The sequence below is a fragment of the Pinus tabuliformis genome, chromosome 2_2, assembly GCF_031772625.1.
Source record: "Pinus tabuliformis cultivar Carrire ecotype Pingquan chromosome 2_2, CPIR1, whole genome shotgun sequence".
Classification (NCBI taxonomy): domain Eukaryota; kingdom Viridiplantae; phylum Streptophyta; class Pinopsida; order Pinales; family Pinaceae; genus Pinus; species Pinus tabuliformis.
The window spans coordinates 209,256,047-209,262,248 of record NC_142300.1 but is presented as its reverse complement, the minus strand read 5'-3'; the positions used below and the strand labels follow the sequence as shown (position 1 = coordinate 209,262,248).

Here is a 6,202-nt window from a genome sequence, read left to right as displayed (position 1 = left end):
GTTATTTTCCCAGCTTAGATATCTGGGTCAAAGAAGTTACCTCAACTTCCACTCAGATCACTTCTTTCTGTATATCTTTTTCATGATTGGTTCAATTATGGAAACATTTTCTAAATGAAAAGGTTGGGGTCAAAGTTCAAGTTTGACTCTGATTAATTCTTCCTGCATATCATTTTCACTATTCATTGAATACAGTCTCATTTTTTTCTCTATAATTGTATGAAGAGCCAATTTTGTTGAATATCATATAAGATGTGTGCAAAAGTAAATCTCAAATGTTTAGGACTCTGAATTATAAGCTATGCAAACTTGGAATATGTTGAATGCTTGAGGTCTCCAATGTTACCAAAGTTGTTTCCCTGTTTCTTAAATGTTTTGACAAATGATGTTTTTTTTTAGACATTATGTAGCTTCTGAGTCAAAATAATGCTACTAATAATAATTTCATAAACCAAGATAAATAATACTTTAACTCAGGTATAGGAGAGAAGAGACACAATTAACCTACAAATTTCTCAGATGCAACTGAAAGAATGAGAAATGTAACAGTATTAGCTCTTGAAGAATCTCTTATGGAAATCCAATTTGGTTAAATGTCATAAAAGGAGTAGGAATATTATCACCCTGAACACAACCTACCCATTTATAAAAATTCAAATGATAAATGTTTGCAATAAAAATTCATATAGCAATGTCACAATACCATACATAGTGACAAACCCTCCTCTAACAATCTGGTCTACATTCCCACTATTAGTACAACCACAACAATTTTATAAAATATAGAAGAGAATTTTAAAATTGAATGTGAAAAAAAACTTTAGTGAGAAATGCTTTGAGAAAATATCAAAATCATCACCCAAACCATTGGAAATTCTTACAAGATCAAAATCATGTATTCTATTTGATAAAATTAGTCAAATCTACCTCCCCAAGAAAATGTACAAAAGTAGATATCTTGAAACACGAACAAATTTCAAAGCTATGAAAGCATCTTATAAATTAAAAGGATACCTAGGCTGAAACCTCATGTTGCCTTTGATGGGCCTTAACTGTTGTGTAATTAGGAAGTTTAATATTTCCTTGCATCCTTGGAGTCAGTGTCACATTTCACTTAAATCCCTAAATATTCAAAATATTAGACTTCATTTTTCTTTTATTTTTCAGGTGAAATTACAAGATGAAATTAATGACCACTTTTCTAAGGTGGGTACCAGTGAAGCGTCTCGAACCATTTCCCACATGTTCACACTGAAGCCTATGCAATATTTTCTTGCTCAGGCATTTCTCAACACTAAAGACAAGCATCATTTACACACATCCACAATATACTTTTCCTCAACTGTAATTTATTTTCTTCACAATAACCACTTCATTGACAACAGATAGTTCCAAATTCCTATTGCTAAATATTCAATAATTGACTCAGTTTATAATGTGTGAATTTGATCTTTCACTGATTCTATGCTTGTGTCAATCAACATTATATACATAAAAATAAAGAAACTGAAATGAAAAATTATTACAGGATAAATATACAAAGTACAAAGATTCAACACTCTTAGCAGCAATGTCAGGCCACTTGAGGAAAAATCAATCTAATAAGGGAAGAAATTATGTTTCCAAATATCACCTCTCTCATTTCTAAGCTCCTATTTGAATTTCGCCTATCTCTAGTTCTAAATTGGAACATCTTTTTATTGAGAGCTCAATAATCTGGATCACAATGAACATTCTACTACGAATGACAATATCAATTTTTGGCATGTTCTCCAATTTGTTGAAAGATCTGAGTTGAGAGACCTTTCACATATAGCAAATGTCTTGAAGGAATTTTGTATATTGTTTGGAGTCAACTAACTATATGTTTTGAATCCAAGTACCTCACCATATCTTGAAAGTATGCAACTCCAATTATGTGCGCTAATTAAGAAAAAGATACAAAGTGATGTAGCACTCAACCACAACCCACACAATATCATTTTAGAATATTGGTTGTGTGAAATATTTTTGTAAGTTTAATGAGGCTCATCTCCACATGTTTAAATTTTGGGTGTGAACAGACATTGAATGGGATTCTCTTTTGTTAAAATATTTGTTTGGCATAGTTGTAAAAGCTTTCATATTGAGATGACCTTCAAAGTTATGTTTAGCATTTATCATGGTAAATTTTGCAAGAGATGATCTTACCAGTTTCAATATAATATTATACTTGGAAATAAGTTTAAAATTCCTAATAACGTTTTCATCATTAGAATGAAATTTAAACACTTTTTAACAAAAATGAATGGTACTCTTTTCTAAAAAAATTGTATTTCAGTATGCGTTATCTAGCGGCATTACATCTTAGTTCAAGATGACTTACAGCTCTAACAGATTTGGATTCATTTGCATTCAATCATGGGTCATGATCAAAATTCAAACTTGATTAGTTGCAGCTTTTATGTATAGTTTGTATCTGTAATTTAGAATGGCATTCACATTAACATTAAGATTTGTAAGTTTTCCAAGATTGGATTTCGCTCAATAGTGGATAGGTTAGAGAGGAAATTGATGGTTGAAACTAGTTAGAAGTTTGGACAAGGTCTCCATTGTCAGGACTGTATGCCGGGATCTATGCCCAGTTGAAACTAGTCTATGGAGGAAATAGTAGTTCATAAAATTATATAGTGATGGAATGTAAGTATAGATCAATCTCCTGGGAGATTTTAAAGTTCCAGGGAACTTAGCTCAGTTGGGTTGGGCCGAAAAAATGTTATTGGGCACAGAAAGAAATCTTTTTGAAGCATCATCTAGTACAGAGAGAATATCTAATCTAAGACTAGTTCACATTATTGGTTGGGATATATTTCTCTTTTCTGGGAAGCTATCATGTAGAAGTCTAGTGGGGAGGAAAAATAAAGGCATAGAGACAATTGTTACTATTGAGAAATCTAGAGTAGTCACTAGAAGTAAAGTGGATCTTGATCCATCGCTCTTCCTCAAAAGGTAACATGAGCTCAAATAGGAATGCAACAAGATATTCTAAAACAGAGACTATGTGGACGCTTTGGAACAATATGACAAGGATTCAATCTTATTTCTATGAATCACCTGGACCATTCCATCTTCCACAACAACTAAGCAGCATGATTGATTCAGATGAAGCATGTTTAGTATGAAAGTGTTGTTAATGAATGTACACTTGCTCTTGAAGTGCACCCTCATTTCAGCAGGGCTCTTTTTAGAAGGGCACAAGCATATCAGGCTATGGGCAGACTAGAATTAGCCATGCAACATGTGTAGGCCCTTCTGCAAGTTGATGTGAATCACCAGGATGGCTTGGAACTGCTCAAAATGTTACGTGTTTCTCTTGGGAACAAGAAAGATGCTCAAAAAGACCTGAAAAATAGGCCCAAAGTGCGTACCTATTTAGGGGCTTTTCCTACATTCATGTGGGCATTAGTAATTCAAGGAACTCTTGTTGGTAGTATGGGGCATTGATTACCTACTAGACCTATGCCAAAGAAGAAAAATAAATAGGAGAGGCTTCCTGGTGATAACTTGAGTAACCAATCCAATGGGCCCCCTTTTCAGGAACCTCCTTTGTCAATGTCTTCCAAAGGGTCTTCTTCACCACAAAAGACCTTGGTCTTGTAATCTTCTAAGGCATCTTCTAGTTTAATATCCACTAAATCTAATGATTCTCAAGGTCACGAGGCTAAACATGCCCCTCAACCTATGAAGAAATCATAGGTAGAAATTAAATGGAGGCCATTGAAACTTATTTTTGACCACGATATAAGGCTTAGTCGAATGCCAGACAAATGAAAATTTAAGGAGTTGAGAGAAATAGTAAGGAAATGGTTCTCCTCGTCCAAGGTAGTTTTAATAAAATACAAGGATCTGGATGGTGATCTTGTGACTATTACAAATACATAAGAGCCTAGATTGGTAGAAGTTGTTGCAACGCATCTTGCTAAGCATAAAAGGATATGGAACTCAAACATAGACTCCTCTACAAACAAGGGCTTGAATGACAAAGAAAGGATTTATAATCAAAGTTTTTCAAATGATCCTTTGAAGTTGTATGTGGTCGAGGTGAAGCATGAGTAGGAGCGAATGCTTTAAGAAGAGGAGGAACCTCTAGTAGATGGATTTCAAGAAGAGGATGTTAAAGTAGAGGAGAATTCTTCTAGTTCATCAAGAGAAAACAATAGTAGCATAGTAGAAGACCCAATCAAAGAACCTAATAAGGAGGTATACTTGGAGGAAACTTTTAAAGATAAAAATGGGGATGAGCTTGAAGGAAAAGAAGTTGGAATTGATGACTAGATATTTGAATATGCTCAGTTGTTTCGCAAACATGTAGGCATTGATCCAGATGCTCACATAGATTTGCATGACCTTGGAATGGAGGAATCTATGATCAGTGAAGAAGCCCAACTCCTCTTTGAGATGGCAGCAGGAAAGTTCCAAGGGGTGGCAGGTTTGCCATTATTTAATTAGGGCAATGTCCATATGTGTGCAACTAGGAAGTGGATTCCTTTGGATGAAAATCCGACAAAAGGAATGGGTTAAAACAAAAATTCATACTACATATGACTAGGTCCACGATCAATACTCCCAAGCTAGAAAAAAGTATGAGGAATATTTGAGGATAAATCCTGACTTCTATGAGGGATTGCCTGCAAAAATTCGATGGTCTCTTGCTTTGGCTAGCAAGGTTGATCTTGGTACATGGGATTCTTCAAAAGATATCTATATTTTCAATAGTGTAGAGGGGACGATGCAGATTGCAATTGAAATGTGGGAGAAGCTAGAAGAGTAAAGCCAAAATGAGTTAAAAGATCCATCTGCAACCAAGACAGATGAGATCCTAAAAAGAAAAAAGGAACTGGCTAGGGTTGATGGGTATTCTACTGAGGAGATAGCACCATATGCTGCTGAAGTAGCATAACAAGCTACTGTAATGAGATCTTAGATCCATCTATTTTAGGGAAACATGATTTTTCAATGCTTACAAGTGGAGTTCAAATTGGAAAATCCAACATGGAAATAGCACCTAGATGTTGTTGTTGAGAGGTTTAAGGTTGATGGAGCTTCTTCTATTGATATTGAAACTGTTACGAAGAATCATTCATCTAATGCAACCAATCAAGAAGGCAATGATGTCAAAACAAAAATTCCAAATGCAGATGTTGCCAAAGAATAAACTGAAGGCAAAGGTAAGGATCGAAATAGAGAGGAGACCATTCAATAAAGTATAGAAGATTCTAGGGAAAATCTCCTTTGACATACCATTTTGGCAGGTATCGAAGTAAAGAAAAAGTCAAATTTTTTAGTATTTATATAGGTGAAAAAGGGAAAATCCTTCTGAATAAAACATATTACAAGGTTTTGCAATAGTGTTGATCATAATCATAAAATACTATAAACGTAGGAAAAAGTATCAAACACTAGAAGGCAGTCTAATAGGACATCATGGGTTCGAATAATTGTTCCAAGGAACATTCTGACACTTGTAAAATGACCTATCAGCATGGTTTTTTCACAATGCACATGGTTCTCCAGTTTTCTTATGTTTTAAGCCTTATCCATGTTCTAGTTGTACTCATACGAACAGACATGATAAGCAACCAATTTCACTTGATTTTGACATGAATCATTTGGTTTGGCATGATCAATACTTGTTTTATGATATCTTTGGTTATGAAAGCATGAGTGTCTGTGTTTGTGCTTGTGGGGTGTGTAAGAGAAAGACCAAGGAAGGGATACCATTTTCAATCTATTACCAAATTTGAGAAAAAAAAGTTAGAGAGGAAATTTAAAACATAGATTTGGAGAATATGTACATATATACATAAATTAAGTTTACAAAATGAGGCAATCCCAAGTCATGGTTAAAATAAACCAAGTGTTATGACTAGGGCCAAAATTCAGGCCTGCTAGGGTTAGAGTTCAAAAACTAGCCCAATTTGGTGTTTGTTTAACATTGAGGCTGGTGTGAACAAGATAGGTTATTAGGTTAGTCTACAGGTAGATTTGTTTGATTTTGGAAATTGTGATGTTGCGTGCTAAAGCATCCGTTAAGCTTGGTGGTTACCATAACATAGGATGTGTTTTTTTGTGTCGTGAGTGGTGTGTGGCGTGCAACATATGATTTGACAATTGCCAAAAAAAATTGACCCGAATAGCCATCCTTATTTTTGGAGACTTGGTT

The 6,202-nt window shown here is 34.6% G+C and overlaps 1 pseudogene; it reads left to right on the top strand.

Annotated features, from left to right (window-relative positions):
- Positions 1 to 3,842: 3,842 nt before the first annotated feature.
- Positions 3,843 to 5,194, top strand: LOC149192073 (protein CLMP1 pseudogene; annotated as a pseudogene).
- The last annotated feature ends 1,008 nt before the right edge of the window (positions 5,195 to 6,202 follow it).